The 16,686-nt window shown below is 39.9% G+C and overlaps 1 protein-coding gene across 2 annotated transcripts in view; it reads right to left on the reverse strand.

The window, feature by feature from the left end:
* Window positions 1-16,686, reverse strand: part of LOC128865351 (proton-coupled zinc antiporter SLC30A2) — a 252,202-nt gene that overhangs the window by 55,463 nt on the left and 180,053 nt on the right. The window lies entirely within an intron of this gene.

A 16,686-nucleotide genomic window follows, 5' to 3' on the forward strand; every position in this document is an offset into this window, starting at 1 on the left:
TGGAAAGGATTCAACGACTCACTGCTCTGTGCATAACAGGGGCGATGAAAACCACTAGAACGGCGGCACTGGGTATCATCATGAGTATCATCATGCCACCTGTTGACCTTATGGCGGAAAACCTGGCAGCGAAATCCCGCGAGGAGATAAGTGGTTGCTGGAGTGTTCAATAGGAAAGTAGATTTCAGGTTGCACAGACTATATGACTCCGTACTTTAATTAGGAGAGAAGGTTTCGCACTACAATTGAAGAGGTGGGATGACACAAAGGCATGAAGCCTAGCCATAGGATTTTTCACATCTACCATATACAGACGGCTCTAAAACTTTGAACGGAGTGGGAGCGGGCATTTACAGCTCAAAACTAGTGATAAGATAGCCTATCAAGCTGCCGGACTACAGCAGTATTTTCCAAGCGGAAGTTTTTGCTGTGGGGAAGGCCGCGGAGCTAGCCTACACAAGAACAAGGAAGAACTCAATAATTAATATATACGTGGACAGTCAGTCAAGCAGCAATAAAAGCAATATCCTCCTATTCGTATTAAGTCCAAAAATGTTCAGTGGAACAGCGAGGCCATGGAAAGCCTAGCCGCAAATAGTAGGCTGCATATCTATTGGGCAACTGGTCACAAAGGCAACGAAATAGTAGATGAGGCAGCAAAAAGTGATGTTAGACTACCTTTTGAACAAGAGAACGACATACCAAAACCGCTGAACACAATATACAACGAAATGGACGACCACATGAAAAGGCGCGTGGAAGCTAGGTGGACTAATCTGACCACATGCAAAACAGCAAAAGTTCTGCGTAGAACTAACAACAAAAAACTGACTCAATTCGTGCTTACGCTCTCGCGCACTATTATAGGTATGCTAACAGGTCATAATCTATTGACTGCACATGCGTACAAGATAGGGATTGCTAACACGGACAAATGCAGAAAATGCAGAGAGGATGTTGAGGAGACTTTAGAACACCTTCTGTGCGTTTGTCCGGCATTATCAAAAACGCGTTCAAAATCCCTGGGAGCCCAAGCTGTTTTTCAAGTTGGTTACATGAATTACACTGTTTTGGTTTTGTCAAGAAATTCTTTTATCAACACTCTGGTAAATTCTTTGGGTTAGAGGCAACGCTATTGAATTGAGCTGTACCCACCAAAGTTCTCGATAGCATGAAATTTTCACTGAATCACTAAAAAAATTTAAATCGTGGTGCAAATTTTACGCAGTATAATGGATTTATAATAAAATATGGTTTACAAATGAAAGAAGCAAATAGTGGTAATTGAAAAAAAGTATTACATTAAAGTTTTTTTTGAAGTAAAAGTTACAGAAATTAAATCTTAAAATGCATGCTTTAATATATTTGAAGAAGCCCCAAATATTTTCGCCAGCACAAAAATGCTGCATTTTTTTCTCTCTACCTCAAACATTTTATTTTGGTCCGATTGCTGGTTCACAGGAAAATCTGCACCGAAGCTTGCACCTCTGTTTTCACTGACGGTTCCAAGATGGAACCGGGAGTCGGGGCAGGGGTTTTCTCTAAATTAGCCAATTTATCTATCTCCTTTAAACTGCCAAACACTGCCAGTGTTTTTCAAGCAGAAGTCTTTGCGATCTTCCAGGCATGCAAAATGCTTAAGGAACGCGGGAGCGAGGGAGATATTAACATTTTCTCCGATAGTCAAGCCGCGATCAAGGCTCTGACGACGCCAAGGTGCAGAACGAAATTAGTAAACTCATGTAAAGAAGAGATCAAATTTGTTGGGTGTGCGCGTAACATTTCTCTGGTCTGGGTTCCAGGATATATTAACATAGAGGGAAATGAAATTGCTGTTGAGCTTGCCAGGAAGGGGACTGAAATGGCCTCAGAGACCTCCTACTTGGTCATCGGCATCCCCTTGACAGTTGTGACAGCAGGGGAACTGCACAAATTATTTCTTAGGAAAGCGCAGAAAAGATGGAGCTCCATTTCTTCATGTGCTATTTCGAAAACCCATCGGTCCCACTACAATCAAATGAAGACTCAGAAAGTATTGGGAACTCCTCGCCATTCAATTTTCAAACTCGCAGCAGTGTTTGCCGGTCACTGGACGATCGGCACACACGCGGAAAAGCTAGGGTTACCATTTCACCTCCATTGCAGAAGCTGTGGGGACCTTTAGAGAAGGAGACTGTAGAGCATTTTCTCTGTAAATGTCCGGGTTTGGCAGCTAGATGACTAAGGTCACTGGGAGCTCCTTTCTTCGACTGCCTGGGGCCGTGCGCCAACCTAAATCCAATCAATCTTCTCCATTATATCAACAGCTCTGGCTGGCTGTAGATATTTGCCTGTTGGAGGTCCATTAATGGTATCAAAACGGCACTTTAGTGCTACTTGAGGAGTGCCAGGTGTACTTCAACCATTTTACCTACGTACCTACCTTCTGAATTCGTGTCAACGCAAACTAGTTATAAAAAATTATAAAACTTCACACGTCGATTCCATTTAAAGGAGGCAGAGTTGCTCAATTTGTTAAATTTATTTTATGGTTTCAAAAATACAAAATACAAGGTGAAAGCCAAACCAACAAGACTGAGCTAAAATAAAAACGACAGCAGCTTTGTTCTGATAACTTCGAGTTAATTTGTTCAAAATAGTCCCCTCTGGCCTCGATACACTGTTTTGTGCGACATAAAAGCTTTTCGAAAGAGTGTTTCAGCTCATTGTCCGGAATGTCCTTCGGATGGCCTTTACGGATGCAAAACGTTTTCCTTTCATGGTCAAATGCAATTTTCCGAATAGGTAGAAGTCACAGAGACCCGTATCAGGCGAATACGGTGAGTGATTGATGGTTAAAATGCGGTTTCTAGTCAAAAAATCAGTCACAAGAGTGGATGGATGAGCGAGGGCCTGGTTCTCACGCAAAGCCAAACACTCCGCCATTGGCTCCAAGCATCACATCCCGGAAAACCATGTCAACTTATAGACTAAGCTTGGCGAAGGGCATGTATTCTTTGCCACCACAACTTACTTGTGTTCTTGGGTCAGACAGAGAAATTGTACGATTAATAGAGCAGGATGGTGCTGCAAGGATTGCAGTGGATGAACCAACAGGCCGACGGTGTAACCTTCAAAAGCTACAACAACTCTAAATCTTGAAGCCTTTTTAGCAGCCGAAAAGCTCCAAGTAGCACAGTCTGCCTCTAGGTGAGGAGTGATTTTTAAAACAGTCCGCAAGCGTAAGCTGGCAGCCTCAGCAGCGGACTCGGATGCGAACGATAATTTTTAAATGCAAAGAGTAAAGAATTCGCGTAAAATACTAATATACTACATTTACTATCAATCTCATCATTATCAGTTTCTACGCCCTATCAGCACCTCTCCTCACTCAATCAATCAACTCTACATCTCCTCCTCGTCAAAACTGCATTATTATTAGCCTGTTTTGACTATTAAATTTCAGCTTTGTTCACTTTCCACTTTCTGCATACACTTTTCGACACAGCGCTTACTGGCACTGCCACTGGGACTGACCTCTTAATAACGGTAACATGAGCGCTTAACATCTTACATCACACATGTCGACGCACAAACTTTCTTGCCTTAGTCTATTTGTGCTACTGTCTGATCAGCGTCCAAAGGATGCGACACAACAAATTTTCAAATTTAATGGGTTTTCCCTATTTGCTCGCAAAGGATAATCAGAGGCAAGAGAAATTGAGTGAGAGCGGGAAAAAGAAATGGAAAAAAAGTTAAGCAAACGAGCAAAAACAAGGCTAGCAAAAACGCTTGCTGGCAAAACGAGCAGCTCGCAATGCTTGAGTAGTAACTGCACTTTTTTATCAAAGTAATCGAATTTTGCTACTTTTCCTCTGGCCAGACATGGCATTTTCTCAGCACAATTTTTTTTTAAGCAAATTGTACCATTTCTTCATTGCCTTGAATGACTTGTTTTCGTCTTTTTCTTGTTTTTTTTTTTCTTGTGTTTTGCTTTACGATTTGCCACATTTCCACATTTCCATGGACATTGCTTGAACTGCTTGGCAAAGCTTTTGGAGATATTGGCCGCTTGTTGTGCTCCTTCATTGCTCTGATTATCCAGCTTGTGGTCATTTCGTAGAGCGTTTGGCTTTGGCTTTTTGGCAGCAGCAGCCACAACACAAGCACAGGTACACACAAGCACACACACACGCGTTCACACATATATACACACAAACATATTCATAGCTGACAAGTTGCGCCGCACAGCATGTATTTGCAGTAAAATAGTTTTGAAAATATTATTGCATACATTTCGGCGCACACACGCACACCATACCAAGCGCCTGCATGCAGTTGTTAGCCAACAGCAGCAATGCTACTGCGGTTGCTGTTTGCTGGCAATTTTTTCACCACTTGTTTACTAGTAGCAGATTTTCGCTTTCTGCTTTGCACTTTCCACGTTCTATTTTTTCTTGGATTTTTATAGTGTGTTTGGGTTTTTTTCTCCTTTGCATTTCACTTCATTGCTGGCAGCTTTGAATTTTTGCTCAAGTCAGACTTAGCCACTTGACGCTGGACGCTCGTTTGGTTTTGCAATTTATGGCCTCAACTATGGGAATGCAAGCAAATATGCTGCGTTTGTGTGTGTGTGAGTGTGTGAGTATGAGCGAAAGACTCCGTTAGTGTTTAGTTGCAGTATTTTGCTGGCTGCTTTGTGTTGCAAGTGTTGCAACCAGCTGCGTATTTTACTTGACATTTGCAGTTTTTCTTATTGGCATATAAATATTTAGGGGGCTAAAGCAGAAATTTCGTACGTTTTCAGCATTTTTTTGTCGCTCGTGGCTATAAGCTCCAAGCTCTAACTGTTTTTATATTGCTTTCCGCTTTTTTTTTTTTTTTGGTTTTCATATCTTTATTCTAAAAAAAGTCTGAGTGTGTAAAACACTTGCGAAAATTATTTGGAAATGTTAAGCAGCCCAATGAGTTGCAATTTGGTGAGCGGAAGTATATTTTTTAGTGGCAAATAATAAACAACCTCGAAATTGCTTAGTGGCGGACAGAAAAAGTGGCTAGCGTAGCAGAGATAGAATTTAAGCAGCGAGGCATAGGCACTGCCGTAGATTTGTGCGGATGTTGGCAAGTCGCAAAGTTGTTAGCTGTCTTGTGTGCATAAATTTTCACGCGTTGCAAGCTAGTGCCGCTATTGGTAGCTGACTAGCCGCCTGATTTATACGATTTCCGGGAATAGCGTTTTTTTTTTCATTTTATTTCAGATATTTTTTAATGGAAGCATTCGATTTATTTTGTCGCTCTAATAAATGTCGCTGTATGTAGTATTTTGGATTCTCAAAGTTATTGCACATTCGTATGGATTTAGGTAATGGATTTTTTGTAGTTATCAGAATCAACTACTTGGCATGGATTTGCATCATAATGGGAGTATTAGCCCCCACTGTGATGCTGGTAGTAGCGCTTTAACCTTTTCAGCGCCAAGTAAAGGGTGGTTAAATTTCAAGGGCCGATATTGAATGTGAACCACACCTAAACATCAAGTTTTTTTCCGCATTTTATTTGACATTTTTCAACCTCAGATAAACTCAATTTGAACCATGGAAAGATACACAATCAAGCAACGCGTTAAAGTTATTCAGGCTTATTATGAAAACGGGCGTTCAAATCAAAATGCATATCGCGCACTTCATCTTCAGTGATGAGGCACATTTCCCCCTCAGTGGATTCGTCAATAAGCAGAATTGCCGCATTTGGGCAAATCATAATCCAAGAGTGATTGCCGAGAAACAAATGCACCCACAAAGAGGGACTGTTTGGTGCGGTTTATGGGCCGGCGGCATCATTGGGCCGTATTTTTTCCAAAATGAGGCCGGTCAGGCAGTTACTGTGAATAGTGTTCGCTATCGTGAGATGATACCGAACTTTTTATGGCCCGAATTGGAAGATATGGATGTGGATGATATGTGGTTTCAACAGGACGGTGACACTTGTCACACAGCTAACGAAACAATGGCTCTTTTGCGCGAAAAATTTGATGCCCGAATAATCTCACGTCGCGGCGATGTCAATTGGCCGCCAAGATCATGTGATTTGACACGGTTGGACTTCTTTCTTTGGGGTTATTTGAAAGAAAATGTGTACGTCGATAAGCCAGTAACAATTCAAAAGCTAAAGGATGAGATGATTGGGCACATTAACGGCATAGAACCTCAATTATGCCTCAGCGTCATCGAAAATTTGGTCCATCGGATGGAGATGTGCCACCGAGGCCGCGGCAGCCATTTGGTCAATATTTTGTTCTATACGTAATTGAGTCATACCAGTATTATCATAATAAAGAGAAATGACAATAATTTCCTAAAAAAATTGTATTTTATTCAAAATCAACACCGGCCCTTAAAACTTAACCACCCTTTAAAAAATGTTTTCCTTAAAATACTTCATCATTTTTCGACTGCCATTTATAGGCGTTTATCATTGGCAAATACCAGGCATGCGCTGCTCTGCCATTAAGGCAAAGTGTATCAACAGATATATAGCAAATTTCTCACCCTCGCTTGCAATTTTCAGAACTGGGTATTGTGCTATGCAATGGCCAACGAATCATTGTTGACGTCATTCAACAATTCCTGAGCTAATGGACGTTGTTTTTGGTCAAACGTCAGCAATTTTGGAACGAACTTCGCTGCCACACACTTCATGCCCACAATTTTTTAAAATATTGCATGGCATGATCCAACCGATATGCCAATATCCTCAAAAACTTCTCTAATTGGGATTCGACGACTTTCCATAACAATTTTCTCCACTTTCTCAACATTCTCATCGGTGCTTGATGTGCTGGGGTGTCCAGAGCGAGCGTCGTCATTCACATCTTCTCGACGAATTTATGTAATACTCGACCTCATCATGTTGCTTTCCTTGCCGCAGGGATAAGGCTTAGGTCATGGTCTGATCCCCATATCATGGAGACCAACCCAACACGAACTAAGAGGAAAGCTCCATATGGGGATTGGCTAGTCATCCATCTGCTTTACGGTGTATATGGTGGGCATCCAATCACCATGCGAAGATCACCGTACTGACGAAGATCCCTTTGTTATTCCCAAACCCCTGCCATTGCATCACTTTCTCTCCGAATATGCCGAAAGAATAATTGAAGACTACCAATGCGGATTTCATAGAGGAAAGTCTACAATCAACCAATGTTTTGCTCTTAGCCAAATGTTTGAAAAACGCAATGAATACGACCTGGATACTCACTGCTTCTTCGTTGATTACAAACAAGCCTTCGACATTGTTAAAAGAGATAGGATCCAGCACATACTGCTTATTCTTGGACCACCTGTCAAACTAATAAGGCTCGTTAGCGCAAAGCTCACAAAGACACAAGCAAAAGTGATCATTCAAGGGAAGCTCTCAGAGTCGTTCTCTATTGAATCAGGTGTAGAACAAAGAACAGTCACATTAAATTATTTGCTGCCACTTTGTCGTAAGGGAAGTCAACAAAGATGGTACCTTGATAACTAAAGCGACCCAAATACGTGCTTACGTAGATGGCATCGATATTCTCTCAAGAAATAGGAATGATTTAAAAGAAATTTTCTTAAAAATTAACAAAATTACTAACGGTATTGGTCTTTTTGTAAGCGAGGGCAAAACCATATATCTGTTGAAATCGAGGCGGCCTGCACAGATGTCAAATTTCCATGTGGGAGCCTATACTTTTGAAACAGTGCAGCATCTTTAGGGGTTACATGGGTTTCATCGGGTAAAAAAAGGTCTATTTTCGATATATTTTTTTCTATATTATGTAAAAAATTATTTATTTATTTCAAACTTTTTTCTGTCTTATAGATACATATTTAAAGAATAATTTCTGAAATTTTCAAAAAAAAAATTAAAACTCCTCCATTGTGACGTCGTTACCGGTGACCCCTCAAAAAAAGGGTGAGTCCGCGTTGTCAGCATAACACCTGACAGGATCATCAAAAATGAAAAAAACAAAAATAAGTGTTTTAGTTAAGACCATCAACTCGTGCTTGAACGAAGGAAAGAAAAAAAGGAAAAACTGAAATTTTGGCAGACACTTTTCTAAAAAAATGAAAATTTCGGTAAAATTTGCTTGACATTTTGTTTTTCTTAAATAGTTGTAATTGAAAAAAAAAAAAAATATTTCGTTCAAGCACGAGTAAATTGTATTTCGAACACCTGTGTAAAATTTCATCAAGGTCGGTAGAGTAGTTTTCGAGAACATTTGACAACCGACTTTGAAAATATGGTTCCGAGAAAAATGCGTTTAAAGTTTTGAGTAACAATAAAAGTGGCTTGGAGCGCACACATTCCAAAGGCTGTATCTCCGAATTTATTATTCGGATCGACTTGAAAATTTTGGATAGTATTCCTGAGAAGTTGTAAAAATTAATAAACAAAAAAAAATAAATCGATTTTTTGAACCAACGAAACCCATGTAACCCCTTAAGTACTTAGGAGTTATGTTCGCATGTAGCGGTGATCAACTTCCGCCGTCAGAGATCGCATTAACGCCGCTAACAAAGCGTATTACGCCCCTTTAACTTGTTCAAATCACAACTTTTGCCGAAAGCTACAAAGTTAACTACGTACAGGACTCTTATTCGACCAATCCTAACATATGGTTGTGAGGTATGGACTCTTAAGGTTGATGATTGTGCTCAGATTGCTCGCATGGAAAGAAAAATTTTAAGAAAGATCTTTGGCGCAATTAGAATGGATGATGGTACCTACAGAATTTGATTGCACTCTGAACTGAACGATCTAACGCAGAACGAGAGAAGTGTACGTTTTATTAAAGCGCAGCGCATGAGACGGTTTGGTCATGTGATCCGTATGCCTGCTGACTGTAACGTGAATAAAGCCTTGACAGGCAAGATAATGGGCGTGAAGGCCAAAGACAGACCGAAGAACCGTTGGATAGACGCAGTGGAACACGATCTTAAGAAGTTGGGAATACGTAACTACGAAGAAACAGCTCAAGATAGACCGCTTTGGAGGTGCATTTTGAAGGAAGCTTTGGCGCACCCCGCGTTGTAACGCTATGAAAGAAAAAGTAAGGCAGGTAAGCCTACAGATATGGTATTCTTCTAGCGCCCAAGAAGTCTATTACCTACGTTATCACTTGTGAAAAACTATTTTTAAACAGGCACAAGTCGATTATTGCACAGAGGAAACGAATTCCCTTACACTTGTTTGGAATACATCAGCACCATTCGACCATTGAGCAGGTCAATTCTGTCTATAACTTCGCTAGAGAAGCGCGAGGAAGAAGAGAATACTGCGCAGCTATCTTTTAGGCATAACACAAGCATTTGATTTGATAAAGTCTAGTATGCAGGTCAGTTATATTGGCAAGCTCAAAATGAATCTGCCTCTATTAAAAGGCGCTTAAATCAAGCCTAGAGAGTAGAGCCTCTCTTGTGAAAATTAACAATCAAGTAAATAGCTTTTACGAAATTGAAGCAGGCGTGCCTGAGGGTAGTGTTCTGGGTCCTACATACTTTATTTACTGCCGATCTAACCTTGACAAAAAGCATACACATAGCTACAACTCTCTTAATTTCTGTCCTCCCTGATGGGGCATAGGGCATCTATAAAGCGCTTCCAATGGTCACGATCCTTCGCCATGGCTTTCACTTGTTTGAAAGATTTCTCTGCAGTCTTAAGCTCTTTTTCGAGAGTTCCCTTCCAAATGCACCTAGGGTGTCCTTCTTTTCCATGGGATCCTTTCGTAGGGTATGGCTAATCCATCTCCACTTCCTCTGCTTTATTTCAGTTTGGATGGGTAGCTGCTTAAAATTCGTCTAAAGTTCCATGTTGTTGATTGTTCTGAGCCACCAAATCCGTAATAAACGTTTTAAACATTTGTTCACAAAAACTTGCAGGTTATTTGCGAGCAAGTCTGCCATGAGCCAGGTCTTACATTCATAAAAACACACAGCCACACATGCGGACGATACGGTTGTAGTGCCCAAAAATGATCTTGCCTCCACTGATTCATCTCTAATGTAGCACAACCTCAACAAAGTCAGTACCTGATTGAACAAGCGATATATAAAAGCCGACCAAACCAAATAAGTACAGATAACTTTCAAAATCCGCAAAAACTAGTGTCCTCTAGTAACTTTAAGTCGCTGCCAAATACTTCAAGCTGATGAGACAAAGTAACTGGCTATTCAACTCGATAGAAGGCTAACGCGGCTTCCACATATACGAGTATTCTTGAAGCGTAAGCAACTGGGCTTAAAACTTTGCTCCTTTTACTGGCTACCCAATCGAAGATCTATTAGTTTGGGCAAAAAAGTTCGTATCGTTTTACCAAAGACTTATTTAAAAAAAAACAATAGTTATAACAACAAGTTAATCAATTATACATTCACCATTGCTGTATACAACTTCTTCTCATCTCTCGACCAATTTGTTGATGTAGTTTCTCCAACAATTGCCTGGTCTGGTGGCAAAGAAGTTGTTGAGCCAGCTTTCAAGAACCTCTTTGTTATCGAAGTTAACACCACCCATATGGTTTAATAGGGAGCTGAAAATATGGAAATCGGTCGGTGTAAGGTCCGGAGAACACGGCGAATGCTGAAAGACCTTCCATTCAAGCTCTCGGAGTGCGGCTTTGACGACTTGTGCAACATGGGGCTTGTTGTTTTCGTGAAGGAGTAATGGTTTGACCATGTCGATCAGGTCTTTTCAGTCGAATAGCCTCATTCACGCGGTGTAGCTGGGAAATATTGAGCCACTTGTTCACCGTGACATTCTTTTCGAGCATTTCTCAGTGCACGATGCCCTCCCAGTCCCAGCAAACACACATCCTGAACTTCTTTGGTTGAATATTCGGCTTGACTCTGGGCTTCGGCGTATTTCCTAGAGCCACCCACTCCTTCCTTTGTTTCATATTGATGTATGGGCACCATTTCTTATCTCAAAAAGTGCTGTTTATGACCGCGTGTTGCTCGATGGCGGGCGAGATGCTGAGACGCAATTTGAAGGTGGGCCATTCTGCGCGTTGCTACAAGGGTTGCGTATATATTTTGTGCCTTTACAACACTACATATCGCTCATTTGCTGCAACGTCGTCATAACTCAAAAATCGCAAAATTTTAGTTAACATCACTAATATATCGGAAATAATATGTTTGATCAACTGACAAAGTGTTATATCCGAAGTTTTAACATTTCACGCAGCATCGCGATAGATGCCTTTCGCTCTAATTACATATCCTATTGCGTCGTACTTGCAACAACGTATTATCTCAGTTGTGCGTCGGCTTTTGTGTGGTTAACATCGTGAAGTTCTCTAGAAAAGTGTCATATTTCGTTTTGTGACAATATTAATAAAAGGTAAGTTCACTTTTATATTTCTTTCTCTATCGTGTATATTGCATTATTTTAAGATATGACGTTGTGCATGTAAAAATTTTAGTGAATTCCTGTACTGTTTTTGAGTGTTATGACGTTTTTGCAGAAAATAATAATTTTGATTTCAGTACTAAGTATTTTGTTTTGAAACACTATTACAAATAAGATATATTAGTGAAGCAATAGTGTATTAAAGAACTATTCACTGTTATGACATTCTTGCACTAAATATTTTTTAAGTATAAATTATTTGCTATGAATCATTTCCATGTATGCCAGTATTGTTGTCATTTTCTGTCAAAAAATAATGGAAACTAATTCTCGATCCGCCAAAATGGTGGGAATGGCTTTAAAAAAACAAGATGGAAAGGGTAAAGAATGCCAGATAAAAAGTACATCAACTGTAATTTTTGTTGAAATGAAATCAGACTCATTAAGCTCGAGCTCATTTTCTGAGGATGATGACGATTCCGTACGTGATACCACATACATTCCACCCGATATTGTCAGTAAGAGTAACAGTCACTGCGAACCAAATTCAACATCAGACAGTTCTGAGGCTAACACAACCGGTGTCGAAACTCCGATGATTTTAACGAGCCACTAAAAAAAGGAGTAAAGCGTAAACGAAATGAGAGTAATTGGGTAAGAAATGTAAACAAAAAGTTGAGAAATAGTGGAAAAGAATACAAAATGAGGTCTACGTGCCAAAAGGTTCGAAAAGAGAGAAAAATTGAACCTCCATGTACAGAGAAGTGTAAGCGAAAAAGTTTTGAAAAATTTACAGAAGAGGAACGGATGGTAATTCGGTAATTTTAGATCATACTGGGATTTGGCTGTGTTCGAAAAACAGCGACTATTTATTCATAATAGTATGGAGCTCATTCAGTCTAAATATCGTTATGCGCGCGAAGGTGGTACGAGAAAGAAAAGGGAAAATAATAATGGCATAAGAGCATTTTATACAAAACTTCAGATAGCGGGCCGCAAAAAAAAAAAGATCTGCTAGAATTGATACAGAAAAATCACATTCCTAAGTATTATATACCTTTTTACGAGCAATTTAAAATGAATATTATTTTTTACGTGAATTTATGTTTCTTTATTTTTGTACCTGCAGTAATATTTTAATTTTTATGTTACAATAAAATATGCAATGAGCGCAATAAATTGTATTTAATATCCATATTTTTTTCTCTTATAATGTTTAGTAAGGTGCAAATATAATACAGTCACAAGTCAGAATTTGCAATAGAAATAAAACTTTTTGTTATTTGCAGTAACGTCACAATTTTTGCAGCAACGACGTCATAAGAAAAACTCGGAGTACTTTTGAAGCTACAGAAAAAAGTCCATTATACATTTCAACCTTTAATTTACATATACGTCTTAACCAGATGCTATTTCAGCAAATTTGACCATAATCTTCTTTTCATATACAATTTTAATATATATAAAACAATTTAAAAACTGAAAAATGCGTCTCCTGTAAAATCACAATTTTTGAGTTATGACGACGTTGCAGCAAATGAGCGATATGACTAGCTGTAATTCCAAATTTTTATGGAAATGTTTAATATTTTTTAGCATAAACTTGCATCTAACATTAAGGAACTTTATTTGTTCTCTTTTTCAGTGAGTTGAAAAATTCATCTCTCCCAAAAGATGGAATTACACCGCGCAAGTTTTCGCCCGATGATTTATTACGATTTCGACGTGAATAATCGAAACCCGAGTGTATTGATCTACCCACTTTGACTTATGGTATTGAATTAGGACACTTAGTTGCTGTGAAACGTTGTAACAAGGAGTTCCAACGTGACCGTGGATCCTTGCAGGATGAATTTCGTGGGGTTTGTTCCGTCCAAAAACAGTTGTTATGTCAGAAGCAATCGATGCCTTACATCAATTGGGAACGCAAAGGTGGTCATTTGGCATATCGCAAGACATTACATGTATTTTAGCATTACTGGGGCCAACACATATTCAATATTGCAGGAAAATTGTCCAAAAAAGAAGTCGTCTCTTCAAAAAAGAAGTCATCTCTGTAAGTCGTCTTTGTCTGATGTAAAGTAATGTTGAAGAACTTCAGACGAGGTAGTTCCAAGCACGTCTATAATATCGTACTAGCAGCACGTGACGTATCTTGGATTTATGCATATGAGCCGGAAATATTGAGCATATGAGCTTAATCCAACCAAAAGTTAAACGAAGGAAGCACCTAAAACCAAATGGTCAAAGGAGGTCTTCCTCTTCACCTGCTACCACCAGCTGGTACCGCATCGAATACTTTCAGAGCCGAAGCGTTCGTATCCATTTGGACGGCATAACGTAGCCAACGGAGCCATACTACCTTCGGCCTTTGAATAATATTGACAATAAACCTCAAAAAGCAAAATACATGTATTCACTTCCTTTCCTTCCTTTTCCATTTCGTGTCCTTCATACCTTCTTCAAGGCAAAATTGTCATCTCATTAGACGTTTAATAGCTGCGAGAGTAGCAACTTCAATTAAAATGTAAAGCACTTTTTCTTTCACATTTCTTCTTTCTTCATTTTCGTTCGTCTCCATTTTTGAAGACATCCCGCACATTCGAGCACATTGCAATGCTCTCTCGTAAATAGTTGGTAATTCAAAGTTGTCAGTTAATTACGTTGCACTCTCCATTTCCAACTTTGTTCTATGCATTTCCCCCGCACTGCTCTGCAGTTCATTTCACTGCGCCACGTTGCATGTGTTTTCGCTTAAGTGCATGCCGTTGAAGCGAAAAACTTTTACTTCATTCACGTGCCACAAAAGATGCATTACAACAGAACAACAACACCGGGTAAACAAAGTACGTATGAGTGAACAGCAGCAGCAGCAAATGAGGTACTTGAACAATAAATTTGTGTGAACTGTGAATGAGTTGGGCAAAAAGGCAATACAGAAAAGTGAAGGGAAAGAAGAAAGTAGAAGGTAACTAACTATGGTAAAGAATTTAGCCGAAAAGTGGCCACTGAGACTGATAGTAGCATGAGTAGACTCACACAATGGTTGATCGAACGCATTAATATAAGAGGACCGAGCCACAAAGCAGACTGTGACGTTCCTCTGGCTAACTTTTAAATGCGGGCATATAGAAAAGTAGAAAGACAGAAAGAGCAAAGGGCTTCAGTTCGATCGCCATACCAAAAACATATCCGCAAAAAAAGGAATTTAGTTCGGCGTAATATTCAAAAGCTGTATAAGCCCCAGTCATGACAGTTTTTTTCAAGCTGAGGTCTGTACTTCAACCAAAGCGGCTGGACTGGCAAGCGTCCTAAGGCAGGCGTACTAACCATTACTACCTATCAGGAGATTATCCTCATTGACAGTCAAAATGTCATTTAAGACAGTAATATCTGCGATAACCACTCCGCTTTGGTTGTGGCAGCCCTACACCAAGACAGGTGAACTTCGCGCCATCACGCAACAACGAGTTCCAATGTTTGGCAATAAGGAAATAGACGAGAATCAGAAAGCCGATGATCCAACTTGATCATGAGTTCAATGAGTCACACAGCTAATCCTCTATCAGCTAAATTTGTGCTTGAATATATTTCTCATACAAGAAAAGATTATTGACTTGTAAAAAAAAACAGGAAAAATTGGCGTGCACACTTCTGGTAGGTGTTTGGCCGAACTCCTCCTTTTATTAGGTGAATGTCGAAAGGAAGTTTTGCCTTACTGAACTTCAAGTAAGAGATCAACTGATTGTCAAATGGCTTAATAAAATGAAGCAAAAGGTGATGCACGTCACACAGTTATGAAACTAACAAAAGGAACTGAACTACATTTGCTCTATCACTCTCTGCATCCCTTTACTCTTTTTCAATGGCAGGCTGGGGTCTGTTAGTGCTAATAGCATGAATTGCAAGGTAAAGCAAATGAAACCAGTCTTGAACTTTATCTATGGCGAAGCACGAAATTAAGCAAATAACTTCGACTTCCACGTTACCGATGTTTCGGCAGCACGATTCCGCCCGCTCATTTTACGCGTACTTACAAGCTCGTGCAAGCCGTCGTTGCTCAGACCATAGATGACTAGATGGGAAACTCTTTTTCTCGTGAGAGCGCTGAAAAATGTGCATTTTTTATAAGATTTGCCAATATTCGCCTATCAGCTGTTCAAAATCCTATAATGTGTGAGTGCTGCCAAGTTTTGAAACATCCTCCTCAAAATGAAAGAGTTTCCCATCTTATTATCTATGGTTCAGACGGCAACGAAGCAACATGAACGAAGACTGAGTTGATTTTTTCGTATATCACCAGCACAATCTTAGTTTTGTTGTACCCAAACCACTGTCATTACTCCGGTTACGTCAGCCAATCAGCTGATTCTTTTAAATTAGAGCCCGTTAAAGGTGTGATGCCACACCTTCTGAATTTTTTTATCAATCAAACGAAGGGCTTACAATTAGCGTTCATATAAAAACTTGCTGGAATCAATAGGCCTCATGCAAAATTTTCTCTGCAAAGGGAGTGATGGAAAGCCCCCGAAAATAGAATAGTACTCTTATTGTAGAATCTTCTAGCTTGCTCACACGAATCAGTACCAAAGGGAAAAGAATACTGCGCAAAAAGCAGCGAAAGTTGTATGCTATTTATGTATGCAAGGCCATTACTCGGTGAACGGCGGTTCTAATTTTATTGAAACGGTGTTCGTGTTGAAATTGGAAACTGCTAATATGTCCTAAAACACAGAAGATGCATTCCGTGGACAAAAGAGTGTGGAGACTGTGCGCAATCCGCAAACTAAACGTAGTCCGTCAAATACAAGTCGCCAAAACTACAATACGGAGAAAAATGTGATAAAAATTTGTTTTCAAAACCTTTCGAGTGTTGACCTCTTTAAAATTTATTCATATTGAATTACCTCTCTTCTTCTTCTTCTTCATTGTCGCGATACAGCTTTTTTAGCCAAGTATAAAAAAGCGCACCAGTCGTTTCCTTCTCGTGCTAACCGGCGCCAGTTGGAAACACCAGGTGAAGCGAAGTTCTTCTCCACCTGATCTTTCCAACGCAGAGGTGGCCTTCCTCTTCCTCTGCTACCAGCAGCTGCTACCGCATCAAATACTTTCAAAGCCGGAGGGTTTGTATCCATTCGGATGACGAGACGTATCCGCTGGATCTTTATTCACTGCGCTATGTCTATGTCGTCGTAAAGCTCATACAGCTCATCGTTCCATCGTCTGCGATATTCGCCGTTGCCAACGTGCAAAGGTCCAAAAATCTTTACCAGAATCTTTCCCTCAAGCACTCCAAGGGACGCTTCTTCGCATGTTGTC

Source organism: Anastrepha ludens, chromosome 5 (assembly GCF_028408465.1).
Source record: "Anastrepha ludens isolate Willacy chromosome 5, idAnaLude1.1, whole genome shotgun sequence".
Classification (NCBI taxonomy): Eukaryota; Metazoa; Arthropoda; class Insecta; order Diptera; family Tephritidae; genus Anastrepha; species Anastrepha ludens.